We start from the raw sequence: 23,824 nt of genomic DNA, 5'->3' as shown, positions 1-23,824 counted from the left end.
CCCCACTCAGGTTTGTTTACACAATCATCAGTTTTTCCACGGGTTAGTAAACTAGACCTAAACCCTCCTATCCTTTTCAGACAAGGAGGCTGCCATCCTAGCCTCTGTTTGACCTGCAGCTGCCATGGTGCTGCACATGTGGTCAGTTTTGACACCAGGCATTTGATAGTTTCATGGTTTTGGTTGAGAGAACAAGCAAATGTGACATTTAGCATTCCTGACATGTTGGGAATCTAACTGTTTTCTGACACTTAAATTGATCAGTTTAGTTCCGTTTTAGCTATAGGTCTCCTAACTGCAGTTATAACTGTCACTTCACTAAAACTATCTTCTGTCATGAGTAATTAAACATGCACTTATAAGTTCAAAATTAGCCATGGTGATAAAGATAAACTATTTGTAGCCACACTTCACACCCCAACACATGGTAGTATGCTGCCGTGCTCTGTAACACATATACAGTATGTTCTCTTAGTACATGTGGTGCCACTGAAACTGAGCGCAATGCGCCACAATAACATATAGGTGTAAATGGATCCAAGGATCAGGCAGGCCATACATGATGTGATTTGTTTTCCTGCAACCATATGTTGCAGGCAAGAAAATTGCTCCCGTGGAGCTATTGTGCTTTAGCGGGAGCCGTCCCCACTGGGAGAACGCAGCGATTAGTTCTATAATAGCTGCTAGCAATAATCGCATGAAAAATCCGACATTCTGGTTGTACCCAAGTCTTACAACAATCAACATGGGTACAATCAGCCAGGCCATTGTTAGCTGGAATCCCGACTGGTCTCTGCTGAACCAGCAGGGATTTAAACCACCTATGGCTGGCTTTAGTCAGTGTGCTTACCAGGAAGCATCTTGATGATGCGCAGAGGTTGCAGTGACAAAGTCCATGTGATAAGAACATCCAAACACCACACGGACCTTGAAACAAGAGCCTAGAATTCAGGAGCAAGCCGCAGGTCACAGGGCAATGGTTTCCAATAAAACTGTCGCTAACTGACTGCTAAATTCAGTCCACTGTCAGCTTGTGAGAGTATATAAATACATATTTACTGGATTGTACAAATTCTCTTCTAAAGATAAATTGGTCTCCCTGTTAGCCAGGCTAATCCTCTGCATTCCTGAGTTCAGTGTATTTCAAGTCTGAGGTCTCGACACTTGTCTTCAAGCTGGTTTGGGAATAGACGGGATGTTTTCATACTAAGCTGCTCTGCACCTAGTAGATCTTGTCATGTGCGTTACATGTTGGTCTTGGAATTCAAGTGTTGGCTTATCTTTATTTTTATTGATTGCATTCCATGTTCCCTTTGATCCTTGCATCATGGGTTACATTTTTAGAGGTTTTTCACTTGGTTGGAGTCTCCAAATGCATCTATAAGTTAATTAGTAAACTCCAAAGTAGTCTGGAGTATAGAGACCATCCAATCACTTTTGAGAAGCCAAATTGGAAACTCGTGAAGTTACTCAGCACCCACAATATGTGTCCAGACTATATGGTAATAACAATAAATCAAGAGATTTCTACCATTTTAAAGCTGATTTCCAGCCTTGCTTCTTGTGCAGGCTCCTCTCTTTTACTGAAATTGCTTACTCAGATTCCCTGCATACTGTGAGCCTCCCACATTGTACAATTGAAGCTGTAGCAAGTCATATAGCACCTCTTTTCCTACCTGGAAGATCTCTACCATATTCTAACTCTTTTCTCCCCTGATTTATTGTCTCTGACCCACCCCTTTAATTATATCTTTTCAATTATGGAGGCTTAGCATCACATTTGGGTTTTATTTAGGGCATCCTACATGCAAATGTAATCAGCCTAGGGACATTCACTCCTTCAGACTGATATCCACCCATTAAGGCATTTTGATATTTGCATAACCAGTAGGGCTGAAACAACTAATTGACATAATCGATTATTAAAATAGTTGTCAACTATTTTCATACTCGATTATTTGGTCAGCCTATTAGTTGGCCTGCATACAAAATGCATTATTTCTTTACATTATCAAAAAATACAGTGTAGCACACATGGAGCTCAGTACACTGTTCATACATATCAGTAAGTGCCTGAGACTTTATTGACATGTACACTTAAGATATTTTTACCTGACAGTTTCAAATCGCATGACCAGTCGCACCCTATTGCCTGCAATCGAACCATTTAAATCGGTGCGACTCTGTGCGATTTGAAGTCACACAATTTCAGAATCGGATCCAGTATGAACCAGGGCTAAGGGCTCTGTGCAGGTAAGATCAGCATCTGAACCCAGAGAAGCTGGAGACTGATTGGAGGTGATATAAGGCATTACAATTACATTTAAAGTAAGAATTTACCAGTAATGTGCAGTATGTTTTAAAATAATTATATACGTGCAGACAAGTCTCAGCCTTTAGTACTACTTTAATATAAAAGATTTATATCGGATGAGAATGTTCGTACGAACATTCTTTGTACATTCAATGAATGGACGAATGTTGTTAAAAAATGTCACTTCTAACATTCAATTTTAAAATGAATGTAATTTCTGAACAAAAACCCACATACCGTATTTTGCGCTCCATAAGACGCACCTGACCATAAGACGCACCTAGGTTTTAGAGGCAGAAAACAAGAAAAAAATATTCTGAACCAATGGACTGCAGACACAGTACAGGAGATGACCAGAGACTACAGACACAGTACAGAGGATGACCAGAGACTGCGGACACAGTACAGGAGATGACCAGAGACTGCAGACATACTACAGGAGATGACCAGAGACTGCGGACACAGTACAGGAGATGACCAGAGACTGCGGACATACTACAGGAGATGACCAGAGACTGCGGACACAGTACAGGAGATGACCAGAGACTGCGGACATAGTACAGGAGATGACCAGAGACTGCGGACACAGTACAGGAGATGACCAGAGAATGCAGACATAGTACAGGAGATGACCAGAGACTGCAGAGATAGTACAGGAGATGACCAGAGAATGCGGACTTAGTACAGGAGATGACCAGAGTCTATGAACACAGTACAGGAGATGACCAGAGTCTATGAACACAGTACAGGAGATGACCAGAGACTGTGGACACAGTACAGGAGATGACCAGAGACTGCGGACATAGTACAGGAGATGACCAGAGACTGCGGACATAGTACAGGAGATGACCAGAGACTGCGGACACAGTACAGGAGATGACCAGAGACTGCGGACACAGTACAGGAGATGACCAGAGACTGTGGACACGGTACAGGGAATGACCAGAGACTGCGGACACGGTACAGGGAATGACCAGAGACTGCGGACACGGTACAGGGGATGACCAGAGACTGCGGACACGGTACAGGGGATGACCAGAGACTGCGGACACGGTACAGGGGATGACTAGAAACTGCGGACACGGTACAGGGGATGACCAGAGACTGCGGGCACAGTACAGGGGATGACCAAGAGACTGCGGACAGTACAGGAGATGACCAGAGACTGCAGACAGTACAGGAGATGACTGCTGACCTTTGGGGAGGGAGGGGGAGCGGGTACCTGAATTTGACAGGTACCCGCTCCGACTTCCGCGGAGTTGTCCTCCCTTTAGTGTGGGCACCCGGCTAACAGCCGGGTGCACAGTGCGCATGCGCCAGAAGCGCTGCGCTTAGTGATTGGTCTGGCGTCTTCTGGGACCTGTCATGTGTCCCAGAAGACGCCATACCATCACAAAGTGCAGCGCTACTCGCGCATGCGCACTGGGCACCCGGCTGTCAAGCCGAGAGCCCACACTAAAGCCGGCGCTGGAAGTCTGCGCAGTGTTGGACCGAGGAACGGGTAAGGTCCTGCTGCAGAGCTGAGCGGCCGGCCCGGTATTCTGACACGGGGGCGGTGGAAATACCAGACCGGCCGCTCCATATTCGCTTCATAAGACGCACTGACATTTTCCCCCCTTTTTTTGGGGGGGGGGGGGAAAGTACGTCTTATGGAGCGAAAAATACGGTATACTATCCGTACCTTCGTTTGACTGAGAAGTTTTTTTTTTTCTGCACCTTCGCATTTCACCCCACTAACGATTGGAAAGTTGAACGAACGTTCTTAAAACAAACATTTTCTAAGGATTTTCTATGTATCATGCATAATATTATATTACAATCCTGTCTGAAAATCTGCAGAACAGCATTTTAGATCTTCTTCTTTTTTACATTTTTTTTAAATAAAAATGTTGATCTTTGAGTCTGATGATATGTACCAGATTCAACTTCTAATAGTATATACAGGTGAAACTCGAAAAATTAGAATATCGTGCAAAAGTTCATTTATTTCAGTAATGCAACTTAAAAGGTGAAACTAATATATGAGATAGACTCATTACATGCAAAGCAAGATAGTTCAAGCCGTGATTTGTCAAAATTGTGATAATTATGGCCTACAGCTCATGAAGAGCTGAAGGCCGCTATTGAAGCATCCTGGTCTTCCATAACACCTCAGCAGTGCCACAGGCTGATAGCTTTCATACCACGCCGCATTGCTGCAAAAGGGGCCCAAACCAAGTACTGAGTACATATCCATGCTTATACTTTTCAGAGGTCCAATATTGTTCTATGTACAATCCTTGTTTTATGGATTGCATGTAACATTCTAATTTTCTGAGATTGTAGATTTGGGGTTTTCATGAGCTATAAGCCATAATCATCACAGTTATGACAAATCACAGCTTGAACTATCTTGCTTTGCATGTAATGAGTCTATCTCATATATTAGTTTCACCTTTTAAGTTGCATTACTGAAATAAATGAACTTTTGCATGATATTCTAATTTTTCGAGTTTGACCTGTAGTTTTAAACTTCACATATTAACTAAATCGGTTTTTGTCCGATTAATCGAAACAATAATCGGCCAACTGATCGATTATGAAAATAATCGTTAGTTGCAGCCCTAATAACCAGCCCATGTGCATCAGGGTAGAGGACTCTTAAGAGGGTTACTGAGGAATATTAACTATGTACAGCACCCAGTGGGCTCTTCCCCCAGCCATGATCTTCTTGCATTGCATGTCATTGGGTCACTGGGTCTAAAATAGGGCATATGATGGCATAAGGATTTCTTCTAAACATTTTATTAAAATCCGGCTTTAAAGCCCAAGTCATAGAAACTATAAAATTATCCTTTGCAGTTGGACTGTTCCTTTACTGCAAGGGTTAATTGCTTCTTTAGGTCTAGGGAACACAGAAAAAGCATCTTTACTTACCTGATCCTCACTGCTGCTAGACCGGTCCCTGCATTGTATTCTCCCCTGCGTTCCACTGGCCTAAGGTCCTGACATCATCAAGACCAAAGCAGGGACCATAGCCCTGCACTGGTTGCAAGGATTCCAAGGGACAGTCTACTGCTTGGTCATGGGAGAGCACCATTTGCTGCAAGAATGGAGGTTCAGGTAAATAAAGGCATTTCTCCTCTCCCCCAGAACAAAAAACGAGCAGGGGGTGCAGCCCCACTGCAAGGGATAATTTTACCGTTTCTTGGAGTTGGGCTTTACCTGCTTCAGCTCTGAAGAAAAAGCTGTTTCACTATGGCCTTTGGATACTGATTCTGAATGGAAGGGACTAATTAATTTTAATCAGCTGATGCACTTTCTGTGTTCTGATGGGAAGAGTTGCAGTGCCCGCTTTCCTTTAGAAGTGAATAACCCTTAGGGGGCCTGTTCACATCAGAATGCAGTGCCAGAAATCCGCGTTCTGTGTGTTTCCTGCACCAAGTTCAAATCGCACTGCACTTGCAATCTGTCAGTGCAATGCTAACAACACCCTAAACACAGGTCACAGAGGCAGTGTGCTTTGCCTATACTGAAGTACCATATAATCCAGTTGCAGTGTGTGTTTTTTTAAAGTAGTGCATGCACTACTTTTTGGTGCGATTTCAGCCCATTCAAATGAATAGACTGAAAACACACTACCTTTAAATCACACAGGAATGCAAGCATGTTCCTGTTGAGAACCGTCTTTTGGAGAGCATCTTATTAAAAATGACAATTCTGTTGCAGAAGATGTCTGAAATCTGACTTCGGGCTAATTCACACCACATGCAGTCCAGTTCGTTTTTTTTTTTCTGCATCAAAAATGCATGGAAAGTAGGTTATATGGTTTCCAGTGGCATAGTTCACACCAGTGCGGTGAGTTCCACTGCATTCCAGTTCCAGGAAAAAAAAAAAAAAGTAGAACATGCTGCATTTTTTCTGCACTGGACTGTACAAGAACATAGTAAAATGCATAAAAAAATGCACTGGATCCCAGTACAGTGAAGAAAAAAAAAAAACACAGGAAAAAAGCATCTGTAATGCACCCAGAACCGTGTTCTTGTGGTCTAGTCCTTAGTGCAAAGTTCTTTTCTTAATGGGGGGGTTCTCTTTCCTTTTTTCCGGGGGGTTCTCTACCCCAGCTGTGTACAGAACACCCCCAGATTGCCATATTGCATTGCAATTTTGCAGAAAATGACAGCATTCCAGATTGAAAAGGAAATATATTTTTAATAACATTAATTACAACATGACCTGTGTAGCACTTGTATATGCTATATCAATTTTTTTACCCTTTAAGCCAATTTTAAATGTATTATTAGCATTTAGAAAAAATAGTTATAAAAACGCTTTTGAAAACTATTCATAATAACATTGATCATTATTTTAATGAAATATAATGTAATCAACTTCTGCTCAACTGTGTTTTTATAGGAAGTGTATAATGTAGCAGACCAGACAGGCAAATACTGAGCATGTACTGAGATAATGCTGGGAACAACAACGTACGTACCTGAGAGGCTCATGTCTTAGACCCCTGCAGTGATTGATGGACCCTCATAGCTAAATCTTTTCCATCCTGCCTGTTTAATAACTGTATAGGAGACCAGTCAAGTGATCATTAGCAGATTCAATCTAGGTAATTGTATATGTTGCTCAGGCACCTCGGATATTTAGCTTTTAAGACAAAAAGTATGCTGTAGTGGTAAAGACCAAAGCCCAGAACTCTAGCATAGGTGAAAGTATTTTATAATATGGCTTATGTACAGTGGGGAAAATAATTATTTGATCCCTTGCAGATTTTGAAAGTTTGCCCACCTACAAAGAAATGAAGGGCTATCATTTTTATCATGGTTGTATTTGAAATGATGGAGACAGAATATCAATCAAAAATCCAGAAAAAAACACTTGATACAAATGTTATAAATTGAGTTGCAGTTCAATGAGTAAAATAAGCATTTGATCCCCAAGCAAAACTCGACTTAGTACTTGGTGGAGAAACCCTTGTTGGCAAGCACAAAGGTAAGACGTTTCTTGTTGACAAAGAAAACAAACAGAGGGCGCTCCGGCCTAGTACATTATCGTAAAAAATATTTATTAAAAGGATAAAAAGTAAGTATCGCACTCACAATTGACATATAGGACAAAGGCACATCAGTCTAAATAATTAAGGTTTTTTGTCTGTTGCTTAGCAACTCGAAGTTTCAGTTCCCTTTATAAATTTTCATTAGTATTAAGGTCTGGAGTCTGCCTAGGCCACTCCATGACCTGAATGTGCTTCTTCTTGAGCCACTCCTTTGCTGCCTTGGTGGTATGTTTTGGGTCATTGTCATGCTGGAAGACGCATCAACCACTCATCTTTAGTGTTCTGGCTGAGGAAAGAAGGTTCTCATCCAAGATTTTACAATACATGGCCCCGTCCATTGGCCCCTCAATGTTGGCCTGTACCTTTTTAACAGAGAAACAACCCCAAAGCATAGGGATGATGTTCTTAGGGTCATAGTCAGCATTTTTCTTTGAATTCTAGACCAAAATTTAGCTCTTTGGCATTATCTGACCACAGCACTTTCTCCCAATTCTTTTCTGAATCATTTAGATGTCCATTGGCAAACTTCAGAAGGACCTGTACATGTGCCTTCTTGAAGAGGGGGATCTTGCAGGTGCTGCAGGATTTCAGTCCATGGTGTTGTATTATGTTACCAGTGGTTTGTTTGGTGACTATGGTCCCAACTGCCTTGAGATCGTTCACAAGCTCCTCCTGTGTAGTTCTGGGCTGATCCCTCACTTTTCTCATGATCATCCTTATCCCATGAGGTAAAATCTTGCATGGAGCTCCAGACCGAGGGAGATTGATGGTTATTTTGTATTTCTTCCAATTGTGAATAATCGCTCCAACAGTTGTCTCCTTCTCACCAAGCTTCTTGCTGATGGTCATTTAGTCCTTTCCAGCCTTGTGCAGGTCTACAAGAAATTTGTTGGACAGGTGTCTTTTATAAATATAATGAGTTGTCAGGAGCACCTTCTTAAATTGACAGGACTAATCTGTGTACCACATGAGAAAATAGCAAGTGTGTGTGAACCAGAATTATTGTTGGTTGGTAGGGGATCAAATACTTATTTTACTCATTGAACTGCAACTCAATTTATAACATTTGTAGCACGTTTTTTTCTGGATTTTTATTATTTCTTTGTAAGTGGGCAAACTTACAAAATCTGCAGGGGATCAAATAATTATTTTCCCCACTGTATAATGATGCTGTAATGTATGTGAACAGATAGTTTATTTCTGTACATCTGGAACCTCCACATGTTACTCTGCAGGGGAAAGCTTCTGAAGACCCCTTTGCCACCGGAAACACCAGAAGCAACCCTAAGGCCGCATTCACACCGGAGCGTAGTATTTTTGTGCATTTTTGCGCATCGTTTGTTGCTTGTTTGTTTGCGAACGTTTGTGCGTGATTTGTTCAGGTATTTTTCTTGTAGTTCTGGTGTTTTTGTATTAACAAGTAGAGAAAAATTTAATCTGTGACATCAATTGTATGTTTTGCCATCCCAGAACACTTTGGTCATGTGAAAAAACACGCTAAAGAGCATGAAAACGCATGATTTGCACATTTCTGTGTATTTCTTTGAGAATCAAAATGCACCAAAAATGCAACAATCTGCGCAAATGGAGCTACAAAAGCCGCTTCAGGCATTCTGCTTCAGTCAACTAGGAGTAATTTTTATTTTTTTTTCTCCTTGAGCGTTTTTGAGCTTCGAGCTTCGCGCTACAAAATGCTCAGGTGTGAATGGAGCCTAACTGTAGGAGTGATTTGGCTTATTTAGAAACTATCGGTTCCCTTGTGACAAGAACGGCTGGTCATATAACCTCCCTTGATGTATGAGCAACCATAGCTGGCCAGATGTCTCTCTCAGAATTACTTTGGGAGAGATAACTGTCTGCCTTGTATGAATCCTGGGTTCGGCTGACTCTGACAGTGGTACAAACATGGGGGAGCTTTTGCTACTCTTTGTCTTTTTCTTTAAAATATTGATCTGGTCCAACTCATAGGAAAGTTAGAAGATCTCACAGTGTGATCATTAACAATTACCTCCAATGGCTATTGTTATTGCCCTCTTTTAACTCAATAGTGACATACCATGTTCGATCAGCACCTCTATATCAAATGTCCATCCCTAATAGCATTTTGTTTTTGAGTTGGATAAATAGGTGGATAAATACATTAACATAACAGCACTATTTTTTAACATGATGCCTAATTTCAGGCCATTTAGGGCCATCCCATGTCAAAAAGGTGCTAGTTTTGCTCAACTTGGTTCTGCAGGAAAGGGATGGGGCTTAGTGAAAGGTGCAGAACTTGATGGCCTATAATGTATACTTTGCTCTCTGAAATCTCTTTTCCTTGGGCACAATACAATAGTTTATTAGTGTGTCTATGTTGGTGTGAGGTTGGTGCATTGAAAGTAAAAGTCAGAGGACCTAATGGTTTCATACATGATGCACTGAGGGGCTCTGAGGAAGAGGTACAACCTCGAAACGCGTCAGACACAAGCTATCCAGAGGTTCACAGTCCCCCACCAGACCACCTTCAGGGGTTTGTGAACCACATTGCATCCTTTGCGACATACTTTCCACTTCATCTGATTTTATTTCTCTTGTGCGTATTTTACTATTTATAAATAAATCTAATTTTTAAAGGTAATGCACTAGGCCCGTGCGCCCTCTTTTTGTTTGTTATATACAGTTCTCTTTGGATTTCCCTGGTCCGTTGAGGAAAGCAAGGCTTGCATTCCTTTCTTACTCATGTGGGAATATTGACATTGTGGAGTCCACTGTCCAGCGCAGGAGCACATGCATTCAGTTGCTTTATTCTTCTTTCCAGTCAGTATTGCAAACAGATAGTTTGCAGACCTCCAAAAGCTCACTGGTTACCCCCAGCATATAGATCCCAAGAAATTATTTTTTTTTATGTTTGTATGCATGTATGTGAAAAGTTTTGATTAGAATTTTTAGCCATGCTTTGTACTTTTTACTTTTAAACCTAGTTTTTTCCATTTATCCCCCTTAACTTCTACGTTTATTACCACCAACTGAAGGCCAGCCTCCTTGGCAGTACAGGATAGTGAAATTATTCAGAATTCAGAAAGATTTCATTGTGATGGATGAAAAGTGTAGTTGAATGCTCATGACAAAAGTTTTAGCAATGTTTGCTGCGTCACAGGAAACACACTCACAATAGGGTAAGGGTGGACCAGTTCCTCTGTGGGATTGTCTCTGTATAAAACCTCTTCGTTTCAGAAAATTCTTCTCACTCGCTGAACATTCCAAACTGTCTTTTATGATTACTTTCATTCTCTTGAACTGAGTATTGTGCAATATAAGCAGAGTGTTATAGAAGTTTAGGGAGCCAATTCTACTATTACAAAACATTTTACTTGAACAGTCTTTAAACTATCTGATTATGGATGTACTGTGACACCTAAGTGCCAGTCTCCTCATCTCAGGGGCAACAGGAAATTTTTTTAGGTATTTATACTTTTCCTATAGACTTTTCCAATCTAATTTTCAGTTTCCTAAAGGAGAAGTACAGCCAAAGCTTGTATGGCTCCTACTTCCTCCGTGGATCAAAGGTTTTCAGTTCGTCTGCACTCCTGAGACCTGTTTTCAGCTGACAGTGGGCTAAAGTACGTTGTCAGCTGACATCACTCAGTTGGTCCAAGTTGGGGAAAAAAATCAGGACCATATGGTCAGGATCCACCCAGAAGCCTGGACCAGCACTCAGCCTCTCAGAAAGCCAGTGAGAGCCTCAGCCAGCTGCTGCCACCCCCACTACAGCCCATCGCTCCTGTAAACCTTGGGGAAGGGGCAGAGCAGACAGCTCTCTGCTCAGAGTTGCAGGGAGAACTGAGCGGTCAGAGGTGTCTGATTGCTCAGTTCTCACCCTTAGCGGGGGTCAGATGCAGCATCGGATCGATGTTGCATCCACCAAGGTAAGTATAATTTATTTTAAAAAACAAACTTCTCTTTTAAAGTGGTAGTAAACCGCAAGTAAAAAACAAAAATAAAAAATGCCCTGCAAGGAAATCTCAAAATGTGCTAGTATGCATTGCATGTTATGAAGGACTTGCCTTAAAACGAAGCCCTCTAGCGTCATGCTGTCACCGCTGCAGAAGCTTCCATCTTCACCCGGTCTTCCTTCCGGGTTCATGAGCTCTTGGCCATCTGACTGGCTGATCCACGATGACATCATTCCTACGGCACAGTACTCTGAAGGAATGGCATGACTATGCCGTTCTTTTAGAGCGCATGCGCCAGCTCTAAAAAAGAGCGAATATCTCCTAAACGGTGCATGTTTACAAGGTATTCATTTTACCGACAGATAAGCTTTATTATATAAACAATTAGAAGGCAAAAATACCAGGGTCTTCTAGTTCACCAATAAACTTTTATTTTCAAATTTCATTTTCAATACCTTCAAGCTGAACTCCAGGCAAACCGCTAAATATAGATACACTTTATTGCCAAAAGTATTAGGAAAGCCCTCCAAATCATTGGATTCAGGTGTTCCAATTATCTCCATGGCCACATGTGTATAATATCAAGCACCTAGGCATGCAGACTGCTTCTACAAACATTTGTGAAATAATGGGTCGCTCTCAGGAGCTCAGTGAATTCAAGTGTGGTACCGTGATAGGTTGCCACCTGTGCAATAAGTCCACCCATGAAATTTCCTTGCTATTAGGTATTCCACAGTCAACTGTTAGTGATATTATAATAAGTGGAAGCAACTGAGAACAACAACAATTCAGCCACGAAGTGGTAGGCCACATAAAATGACAGAGCGGGGTCAGCACATGCTGAAGCGCACAGTGTGCAGAAGTCGCCAACTGTCTGCAGAGCCAATAGCTAAAGACCTCCAAACTTCATGTGGCCTTCAGGTTAGTACAACAACAGTGCGTAGAGAGCTTCATGGAATAGGTTTCCATGGCCGAGCAGCTGCATCCAAGTTTCAGTCACCATGCGTTGGATGCGGTGGTGTAAAGCACACCCCTACTGGACTCTAGAGCAGTGGCGATGTGTTCTTTGGAGTGACAAATCATTCTTCTCTGTTTGGCAATCCAATGGGCATGTCTGGGTTTGGCGGTTGCCAGAAGAACGGTACTTGCCAGTCAGTAGTATGTGCCCCGTCTTGTGCTGGTTTCATCTATAAGCTGAAATATTCCCCCCTTGCCTGGCCCCCACCACCTCACCCCCAACTGCCGCAATCTTCTGGTATGGTGAGAGTTGATAGAGCTGATGGAGCTGTGACAGGTACTCATTAAGAGTACCCAACTATACCCACCCTTTCTGCCCAGCTACTCCATTCATAGAAGCCATACTATAGCTTCCAAGAATGAAAAGCAATCTATGAATGGAGGACGGCCGAATGACTGGAAGGTCCACCTCTCCATTCATAGAGTGATTTGCATTCATGAAAGCTATAGCTCAGCTTCTACAAAGGGAGGAGGGGCAGAGCCAGAGCTCTTTAGTCAAAAGGGAGCATGAGCTTTGCTGATTGCAGAACTGTTGGACAGTGAAATAACAGCAGCAGACTGATGAGGTTACCCATCTGCTCACCCCACTCTTTTCTCCGATCAGCTTGTTCCCTGTGAACATATTTGCATGCAGCACACCAGATTGGCTCCCATGTCTGTCCCTCCGTATCCTAGTCTGAGCTCTGCAGCGTCGGGCATTGTAGGAGGCAGGTATCAAGTCAAATTTAGGAACTTACTGTCGTTGCATTTAAAAAAAAAATTAAAAATAATGTATGGGCTTTAGAAAAGAATTCTACTTTCCCAGTTGGATGCGGCATTCATCAGATGCTGGATCTTGTCCCTGCCAGCTCTGTACAGAGAACAGAGCAATCAAACACCACGATCGCTCTGTTCTCCCTCTCCATTGTGAGCAGAGAGCCATGACTGTCAGTCTCTGGCTATCTGCTCTGCCCCTCTAGCGCTCACTGGAGCGCGGGCTGTGGAGGGGGTAGCTCACTGGTAGGCTGGGTGGATCTCAACCATATGGTTGCGATTTTACCCCAACCTGGACTGGCTGAGTGACATCAGCCAACAGCGGACTTTAGCCCACTGTCAGCTGAAAATGGGTCACTGGAGTGCAGAACTAACTGCACTCCTGTGATCCGTAGGAGAAGTACAGCCAAAAAAGCTTTGGATATACTCCTTCTTTAATGAATTTTGATCTGCATTAAAGTAGAATTCTGGAATAAACCTAACTACTTAAAAATGTGGCTTCAGGGGAGTGGATGTACCGTATTTGTAGCTGCTGGTTTTTAGTTTTTAAAAATCTTAGTGAAGTTTCTCTTTAAAGTGTAACTATTGGCAAAATAAAAAATTTTAGCAGTGTTTCAAACGCCAAACGCTTGTAAATGCTTGTAAACGCGGTTAACCGTGTTTACAAATGTTTGCGTTTGGACGTGTTGTTTGACTGGTCCATATCCAGATGCTGTCCAGAGCCTTTTTTCTTCATCAAAAGTATTTTCCATGTATTCAAATAGACCTAGTACATCAGCGCAGTCAGTTCCAGGTTTCGCGTGAAGGAAATAATGGTAGAACATGTTGCATTATGCTCATAATGGGATCCATAGTGAATACAACCAGAAAAGACAGGTCATCTCAACACATACTGCTCTCTCTGCTTCTGCTTTCTCTATTTTTCTCAAAATGTCTGAAATAGTTAATTATTTTTCTATTTTTCAATGCATTCTGGGCATTTGGCAAGGTCTCCTGAGGTTATCTTTTAAAAACCCTTCTAAACGCAAACGCTTCGAAACTGACTTACGTTTTCAGTCAGTTTCCAGTGGTCAGAAGAGTTTTGTAAACGCCCCGTGTACATGAGCCCTTAACCATTAGCCACCTGGCCAATAGCCGTTTGGCGGCCAGAAAAATGCTGTAGATTTCCGGGTGGACGCCATATGGCATACTCCCGGGCATGCGCAGTTTGCGCGCTTGCAGAGCAAGACCAATCACAGCAGGTCACATGACAGTTGTATACAATGGATGGCTTCATTCATGCCATCCATTGTATACTAGTGTCTAGCTGTGAATGGTCACAGTGATCACATGCACGTCATGTGATTAGCTGTGGCCAAATCACAGCTAAGCACAAAAAAAAAAACCCTGAATGAATCGATGTCATTCAGGTAAATGCTTGCTTGTAGCAAGGTAATTCTTTGCTATAAGCAAATTGTGTAAAAAAAAAAATACTGATCACTTCCCCAAAGTAGTACGTTACTATGGTAACATTGTACTACTTTGGTCATAGTGAAATATGAAAAAAAATCTTAAAAAAAAGAAAAAAAATGAAATAAAAAATTAAAAATAATAATAAAAATATATATATTTTTTTCATACTGTCACCAGTCAGTGTCCCTGATCACCGCCATGCCAGTTATATGATGACGCTGTACTGCACTGGTGACAGTATGTAAAAAAAAAAAAATAGTGAAAATAATTTTTGTAATTTTTTAGTTTTCCGAAAAATTATGACAAAAAAATACAACTTCAAAAAACTCGCCATTCCTCTTATGAAGTACGTCGGACTGTCTACTTTGCAAAAAGGGGTCATTTGGGGGATATCTGTACTGTTCTGACATTCTTGGACCTCGAGAAATTAGATTGGCCGTCAGTACTTCAGGATTGATCAATATTCAGATCTATACCATAGTTTGTGAACTCTATAACTTTCCTACAAAGTAAATAATACATCCTAATTTGGGTTATTTTCACCAAAGACATGTAGCAGAATACATCTCGGCCTAAATTTATGAAGAACAATTATAACAGAAACAAAGAAAAACGTGTTTTTTTCAAAATTTTGTTAATTTAGCAAAAAATAAAAACCCCAGTGGTGATTAAATACCATCAAAAGAAAGCTCTAGTTGTGTGAAGAAAATGATAAAATTTTAGTTTGGGTACAATGTTGTATGACCGCGCAATTGTCATTCAAAGTGTGAGAGCGCTGAGACCTGAAAAATGGCCTGGGTAGGAAGGGGGTACAATGCCCAGTATGGAAGCGGTTAATGTACACATACATGCATGACTTTTTTTTTTCTTTAGGATCTGTCTGGAGTTCAGATGTGGGGATATACTTGAAATACAGACACATTGTAAAAACTAATGGAACCATTTAAATATTTGTTTCCTTTCTTTCTTGCTGTTAGCAGGATCTGAGTTATCTTTCTACTTGAACAGGGCTCTCTGTTTCCTCTTGTACCCAATTGTATTCTTACTGTAATGTCTACCTTCATTTTGTAAATCGCTGCGTAAACTGTTGGCGCTATATAAATCCTGTATAATAATATAATACTTGATAAATCGTTTTGTTGGGAGCAGTGGGCTGCGTGGAAGGAGGTGGAGGTGAAGGAGTTAAGGAGATGCCGCATTCCAGCGTGGACTGGTGAAGTGTGGTCCTGGGTGGGGGGTGGCCTGAATTTCCTCGCAGCGTTTCCAGCCTATAGCTGTGAGAGGAAATGTGTCAGGCTAATTACCAGCATTCCAGGCTTTTTCCAGGGGGGGCGTTGTCTCTTCCTTCACTTTGAATTGGCTCGTCAGAACAAAGCATGCAAAGCAAATTAGAACTGTCTACAAACATCATTTCAACAGAAAATCGCAATGGATGGAAATGCTGGGAGAGGATCGATGGAAGCTTGATTACAATAAATGCTTGTCTCATCTGATCAGGAGATATTCTGCTGTACAAAAGTCTGTTCATCAGCTCAAATGTATATTTATATCATGAGACGGCCCGGAGACTTTATAAACTGTGATGGCAGAGGTGATGACAGGAAAACTAAGTGCTATCAGACTTCTTACTAAATATACAGATTTTCTTTTCATATTATAACATCACAAACAGCGCAAAATAATTTGTTAAAGTGCTAAATCAATATATAAAAAATATTAAATATAAAATATAGTCCCACTCCAAAATATGTGAAGAAAAATATAAGTAAAATGAAAATAGAAAAAAATCCTTAATTATTCAGAAAGTCCTCATTCCAAAGAAGTGTGCTTCCACCCTTTGTAATGAGGACTTTGTGAATATTTAAGGATTTTTTTCAATTGTCATTTTACTTATATTTTTCTTCACATATTTTGGAGTGGGACTATATTTTATATTTAATATATTTTACATATTGATTTAGCACTTTAACAAATTATTTTGCGCTGTTTGTGATGTTATAATTTTTGGTGTAAGTTACACTTATGTACAGCAGCATTTAAATTTGTTTTTATCATTTTATGTATTTTTATTATTTTTTGGCGCCGGTGATTTATGTGCATATGAGTTGTTTGTCTTTGGGCCTGTACACAACAGAACACAGTAGGGAAACCTGCGTTCCATGTGCATTTCCCACATCATCTTCAAAATGCACTGGGTATGCTATCTACTGCGGGTGTCAATGTATTCCTAGCGATACCACAAACATAGATCGCACATGCAGTGCTTTTGCCAGCACAAGATCTCTTGGTACCGCAGTATCATGAGATCCAGTCACTGCTTGTTCTTAAAAGTAGTGCATGCACTACTTTTGGTGCTATCTAATGCAGTTTCAGCCCAATCAAATGAATGGACTTAAATCGCACCACAATGAATCGCACAGGAATTGGACCACGATCTTGTGAAATTCAGGTGTGAACCAACCCTAAAACCCTATCTCCAGGCAAAGGAAAAATGTGTGCAGTGGGGCTGCTCCTGAACTGCAAGGGTTAAATGCTTGTTTGGGTCTACAGGGCCAGAAAAAGCAGTTTTACTTCCCCCGATCCCCCAGCCAGTGCTCGTCTCTACACCCCTATGCTCTGGCAGAGGACTTTTCTTTGGCTTACTCACATCCGTTGCAGGGCTATAGGTTCTGCATTGGACTTGATGATGTCAGAGGAGCTGTGACTGCTGGAGCATAGGAGTGAAAAGGATGCGGGACGTGGTCTTGCATTCTGGAGGGAGCCTAGAGGAGTGTAGGATCACACAAATAGAAGTGATTTTTGTAGTCCCCTAGCCCTAAAGGAGAATTTAACCCTTGTAGCGCAGGGTCCTTGTAGTGCAGGGTTAAATGCTTGTTTAGGTCTAGAGGGCCAGAAAAAGCAGTTTTACTTCCACGAGCCCCCACTCCTTCGGCAGCCAGCGCTCGTCTCTACTCCCCTATGCACCGGCAGAGGTCTTTTCCTTGGCTCACTCACATCCATTGTAGGGCTATGGGTTCTGCATTGGACTTGATGATGTCAGAAGACCTGCGACTGCTGGAGCATAGGAGTGAAAAGGATGCGGGAAGTGGTCTTGCATTCTGGAGGGAGCCTAGAGGAGTGTAGGATCACGTATATAAAAGTGATTTTTGTAGTCCCCTAGCCCTAAAGGAGAATTTAACCCTTGTAGTGCAGGGCCCACTACGTGGGAGGTTTTTACCTTTCCCCAGAGGTATGCTTTAAAAGAGAAGTTGAGGTGTGTGGTTTTTTTTTGTTTAATTTTAAGTATGATTTAAAAAACAAAACAAAAGGCAAAACTTTTTTATTCTTTTTTTTTCAGTTTTGGATAGAGTGGAGAGGGATTAGAACACCTGATATTGTTGTCTGCGCCCCCTGGAGATTCACCTTCTCTATTTGTCTTATTTACCATTATCATTAAAAGTGAATGTAAAAGAAAATCCCAAATGTTGGTTGTTTCCAGAAAAGTAATACAGGGGAAATCTTCCAATGGGGACACCCGTTCTGGTGACCTGGGGTACCCAAAGAATTCCCTTCACTTATAGGGATTTCCTCTCACTTCTTGTTTGGCTATGGGACAGGAAGTGAAGGTAAATCTCGGCAATGGGACACAGATGGTGAAAAAAAAAATCTTACGGGTTATAACTCTCCCTTGCTCTATTCAAAATGGAAAAAAACGTTTTGCTTATAGTTCTACTTTAACTAGGTGGATGGAGCATCATTTCGATTCTGCATCTGCCCCTCCCCCCCACTGTCTCTAAGACTGAGAACTGAGTGATCAAAGACCGATGATCTCTCAGTTCTCAGTGCTCTGTGTGTAGAAAGCTGGTGACTGTCAGTGAGTGGGAGCAGCTGGTTCAGGCTCTCAGTGGATCGCTGGGTGGCTGGTCCAGGGATCTGGGTAGATCTCAACTTTAAAGTGGGGGGGAGAGGGGTTTTTCCCCATCCCGGACCAGCTCAGTGATGTCAGCCGAGAGCAGTGGACTTTAGGCTGAAACTGTCGGCTGAAACCGGGTCACAGGATTGCAGAACAAACTGCATTCCTGTAATCTACAGAAGTAAAGGCAAACGAGCTTTGGCTGTACTCCTACTTTATATTTGGTCTATAGCAAGATTTTTCTATGTTAGGGGTCAATGAATAGGTTCGGTTTAAGTGTACATATTAGTGTCTGGAATATCTAGTGAGAGGTATAGACCCCCCCGCCCCAGTTCCCCCTGAAGCCTCCTGGGCTACTGATCTCAGACATCCCAGGAGGCTTTGGGTCAATCTTCACCACACTGCTCATGCACCATCAGAAACTGGAAGAGGCAGCTGGCTCCTTGATGATGTCATAAGAGAAGATGGCAGCATGCCACATGGTAAGAATGGTTTTTGGATGACAACCCAGCAAGCAAGGTAAGGGGGGAGGGGCAGTAAAGGGGGAGTGAAGTTCCTCTTTTAAGTTCATTTTCCTTGGATTCATGCTCACTTTGTTGCAGTATTCTGAGAGGTCGGTCCATGTTTTATTTTGAGCCCAACTTTAACCAAGAACTTTTTTTACTCAATAGATCGGGGAAGAGTTTTCATTTCTGTATATTGCTGTAATAGAGCTGGGGAGATTTTTCCTCAATTCCTGTCTCTTGTACAAGAAATGAGGGGCTCTAACCCATACCCAGTCTATTTAAAATGTGTATTTGTCTGTTCTCACTATCCTGACAGTAATTGAGGGGGGAATCTTCTCAATAAGGGCTCAAACAACAAAAAAATCTGGCAGACTCTATCCAAACCGAAGAAAAACAAGGCTCACCTTCTGCATATAAAGAGGCCCCAGTAGGTGAAAATGCACTGTCCTTGCCATACCTCTAGGCCTGTTCTGGCCCCTTCTGAAGCCTGACTCCCTCATTCAGCTCACGGGATTTCTGGCAGGAATAACAGGCTGTTTTTGTTTATACTTGCAATGCTTTTAGAGACAAAACATGGGGGAATGTGCATGTATTACAGATATACTGAATATGTTTTTGTTTTCTGCCCTCCCAGACATACACTGTAATGTGCCTTGTCTTCTATGGAAGGTGCCTGAAAACTCTGAGACCTTTCAGCCAGCAATCTGAATACTTCTGTAGGCAATAGCCCTGCTCACATGACTGTGCGCTGTTTTCATCCACCTGCAGGGAGGATGGACTGCCAGATCTTGTATCCGGCTGAATTCTGTATCCGTCTGGATAGGTTACATCTGTTACATTAGAGAACCATCAGCTTGGAAGGTTACATCTGTTACATTACATTGCTCATCAGTGCAGTCATTGCTCAATCATTTCACTGATGAGCAATTCATACAATTATGAAATCCAAAACAGCTGTGTTCAGGTGTGATGGATGGCTCTATATTATAGGTTATACCTGCTCCACAGACATTTTCTTCTGGATTCAGCTGGAGCATAAAGGAATTCTTTTCATGGCTCTGACAGCTGTCCTTGAATGAGCAGTAAACTGCTTGTTGTTTGTGTTTGTGTTGACCAAGGTTGCCAACCTCCCTCAACTTTTTTTTTTTTTTTACTGACAGAACATGGAAGATTTACTGACAGAGCACCTTTTTTTTACTGCCAACCTGAAAAATTGGCCTGGTATACGCTACATACAGAGTGCGCAGGGTTCAGGGGTGTGCTGCATACAGAATGCAGGGTTCAGGTGTGCACTACATACAGAGTACAGGGTTCAGGGGTGCGCTGCATACAGAGTGCAGGGTTCAGGGGTGCGCTGCATACAGAGTGCAGGGTTCAGGAGTGCGCTGCATACAGAATGCAGGGTTCAGGTGTGCACTACATACAGAGTGCAGGGTTCAGGAGTGCGCTGCATACAGAGTGCAGGTTTCAGGAGTGCGCTGCATACAGAGTGCAGGTTTCAGGGGTGCGCTGCATACAGAGTGCAGGTTTCAGGGGTGCGCTGCATACAGAGTGCAGGTTTCAGGGGTGCGCTGCATACAGAGTGCAGGTTTCAGGGGTGCGCTGCATACAGAGTGCAGGTTTCAGGGGTGCGCTGCATACAGAGTGCAGGTTTCAGGGGTGCGCTGCATACAGAGTGCAGGTTTCAGGGGTGTGCTGCATACAGAGTTCAGGATTCAGGAGTGCGTTTCATACAGAGTGCAGGGTTCATGGGTGCGTTGCATACAGAGTGGAGGGTTCAGGGGTACTCTGCATACAGAGTGCAGGGTTCATGGGTGCGTTGCATACAGAGTGGAGGGTTCAGGGGTGCGCTGCATACAGAGTGCAGGGTTCAGGGGTGCGTTGCATACAGAGTGGAGGGTTCAGGGGTACTCTGCATACAGAGTGCAGGGTTAATGGGTGCGTTGCATACAGAGTGGAGGGTTCAGGGGTGCGCTGCATACAGAGTGGAGGGTTCAGGGGTACTCTGCATACAGAGTGCAGGTTTCAGGGGTGTGCTGCATACAGAGTTCAGGATTCAGGAGTGCGTTTCATACAGAGTGCAGGGTTCATGGGTGCGTTGCATACAGAGTGGAGGGTTCAGGGGTGCGCTGCATACAGAGTGCAGGGTTCAGGGGTGCGTTGCATACAGAGTGGAGGGTTCAGGGGTACTCTGCATACAGAGTGCAGGGTTAATGGGTGCGTTGCATACAGAGTGGAGGGTTCAGGGGTGCGCTGCATACAGAGTGGAGGGTTCAGGGGTACTCTGCATACAGAGTGCAGGGTTCAGGGGTGCGCTGCATACAGAGTGCAGGGTTCAGGGGTGCGCTGCGTACAGAGTGCAGGGTTCAGGGGTGCGCTGCATACAGAGTTCAGGGTTCAGGGGTGCGCTGCATACAGAGTGCAGGGTTCAGGGGTGCGCTGCATACAGAGTGCAGAGTACAGTACCCCCTTTCCCCCCCCCCCCAAATCGCCCCTTCCTCCAGTATAATTCTGTGTAATTTTACAACATTGCTGAATGAGGAGCAAGTGGAGCTTCACATTTCAGATGTTCCTTTTTTTTCACATTTTTATTACGTGTGAAATGATTGCTTCACTGATTTTTGCCACCAAATGCCTGTCGGCTCATTTTTGCCGCCAGTTTTTGCCAGATTAAGTCTTGCTAACATCTGGACTTCCAATTTTGCAATGAGAAATCCTTGAATATAACAAATGTTAGAAACTGATGAGTGAATAAAGATGGACTACACAGGCAGATGGAGGCAGACGAATATCCATGTACACACAGACACACACAGTACATCTCATATATTTGGATCTGTGCGTTTCAGTCCAACCCTATTATTCTCTACTTCTGGATAATATTTTTTCATGACATTCAGGCTGCATAGCTCTTCTTCCTCATTCCTTGTTTTCCTTTGTACTGTGTTTGGTATCCTGTAAAGAATGAGGAAAAACAAGGTTTTTTTTTTTCTTTGTAACAGTGGTTTCCTAATCGGTCATCAAGAGACAGAGGAACAGCAGAATTGAGGAACATTTGGTTACTATGCTGTCTTTAGGAGGATTTGGACACTGGCAATAAAATAAAAAGCTGTTGCTGGCCAAGTGTACCTTCTTACACTCCATGATACTTCAGTTTCCACTCAGCTCCATAGCTACCATGCTTCAGCTTTATGCTGGGGAGATGGACCTCTTTTCTCCATGAAGAAAAGCAAGCCCATGTTTTCTAGATACTTTTATCAAGACTATTTTTTCTTTAATTAAAGTGGTTGTAAAGGCAGAAGGTTTTCTATTTTCATGCATTCAGGTATAAAACCTTCTGCATGCAGTCCCCCCCTTCCCCCAGCTCTCCCTTAGGGCTCCTGTACACTGCAGCTGATAATCTCACATTTAGGAGCTGTTCAGCTTTTGTTTCAGCAGCCCCTGAACTCACCTTAATGTTTTCCTATGTGTCCATGTACACATCTTCATTTACAGTCGTTTACAGTCGTTTTTTTGAACGCAGAAAACTTGCGTTCAGCAGTTGATTTTATGAGCGTTTCAAACACAACACACTTGTAAACGCGGCAAATCGCGTTTATAAGCGTTTGCGTTTTGAAATTTTTTTCCAACTCTTCCAGTTCCCAATGCTGTCCAGAGCCTTTTTTCATCATGAAAAATGCATGCAAAGCGTTTTCAAGGTACTCAGATGGATAAAACACTGAACACAGGATGTTCCTACCAAGCTTGTCACACATTGTAATGACCAATTCACACCTCAGACCTCTCCCACCCTTGGAAACAAAAGATATGTTAATGACCATTCACACCTCAAATTCCTCATGAAGACCCCCTGTCAGGTGCCCTTAGTGACTCACTCCACCAGACACCTTTCCCACCCTTGAAAACAAAAGAAATGTTAATGAGCAACTCACACCTAAGCTAATCTCAACACATACTGCTGTTTCTGCTTCTACTCTCTGTATTTCTCTGAAACAGTCTGAAATAGTTAGTAATTTACCACTTTTCAGTGCATTCTGGGCATTTGGGAGGTTAAAAAATGCTTCTAAATGCAAACGTGCATAAACGCATTATGCAAACGCGGCTACACACACGTTTTTTAACCTACGTTTTCCACCAGTCCTTTTCCATCATTCAGAAGTGTCTCATGTACATGGGGCCTTATACTTTTCTGAGCACGATCTTGATCCAGCATTGTGCTTGTTAGCAGAGACTCTGTCTGCTCTCTCCCTCCTCATTGGCTCAGACACAACAGCGAGCGGCATTGGCTCCCACTGCTGTCAATCACAGCCAGTGAGGAGAGAGAAGTCCTACAGCTATGGAATATGTATACCAACATCCAACAGCTGTATCACTGTTAACTATGCAATAAAATATTTACCTGGAGATCAGACTTAAAAATGACAATTAATTCTGCAGTTTTGAATATAGAAGTTTAAAAAAATATATCTATCAGAAGTTCAGCCATAAGGTGAACACTGAAATAAAAACTCAAAATATATGCGTTAATAACCAAACAACTGTGGTTGGAACCCACATTGCCTGGTAAAGTTATGGCCGATACACACAATCAGAAAATCAGACGACAGATCATCTGTCTTTTTTTTGCTTGCAAGTTTTAAATTGCAAATGGAAAGGTTACTAGCAATACGCATTTTCTCATATGATACGAAAATCACGTCCAGCATGCGTAACCACGTTGTAGCGTCTGAGGGGAAGTGATGTAATGTGCGTAGTCCTGTGGATCTGGTGGTGGGATATTTGCCCAAAGTAAAAGGAAAGCCTAAGTCTAACTATTCTTAACAATGTTCCTTCCTCCTGCCTAACCTGTATAATAAAGATACTTAAAGGCATTGTACAGGGAGTTTTCTAAAAATAACAAACATGTAT

The 23,824-nt window shown here is 42.4% G+C and overlaps 1 protein-coding gene across 2 annotated transcripts in view; it reads left to right on the top strand.

Annotated features, from left to right (window-relative positions):
- The window catches only part of LATS2 (large tumor suppressor kinase 2), a 106,876-nt gene that overhangs the window by 18,346 nt on the left and 64,706 nt on the right, over positions 1-23,824 (top strand). The window lies entirely within an intron of this gene.

Source organism: Staurois parvus, unplaced genomic scaffold, assembly GCF_062004578.1.
Source record: "Staurois parvus isolate SC_StPar_1 unplaced genomic scaffold, SC_StPar_1.0 ptg000387l, whole genome shotgun sequence".
Lineage (NCBI taxonomy): Eukaryota > Metazoa > Chordata > Amphibia > Anura > Ranidae > Staurois > Staurois parvus.
The sequence above is the reverse complement of the archived record's forward strand: the minus strand, read 5'-3'. Positions and strand labels throughout refer to the sequence as shown.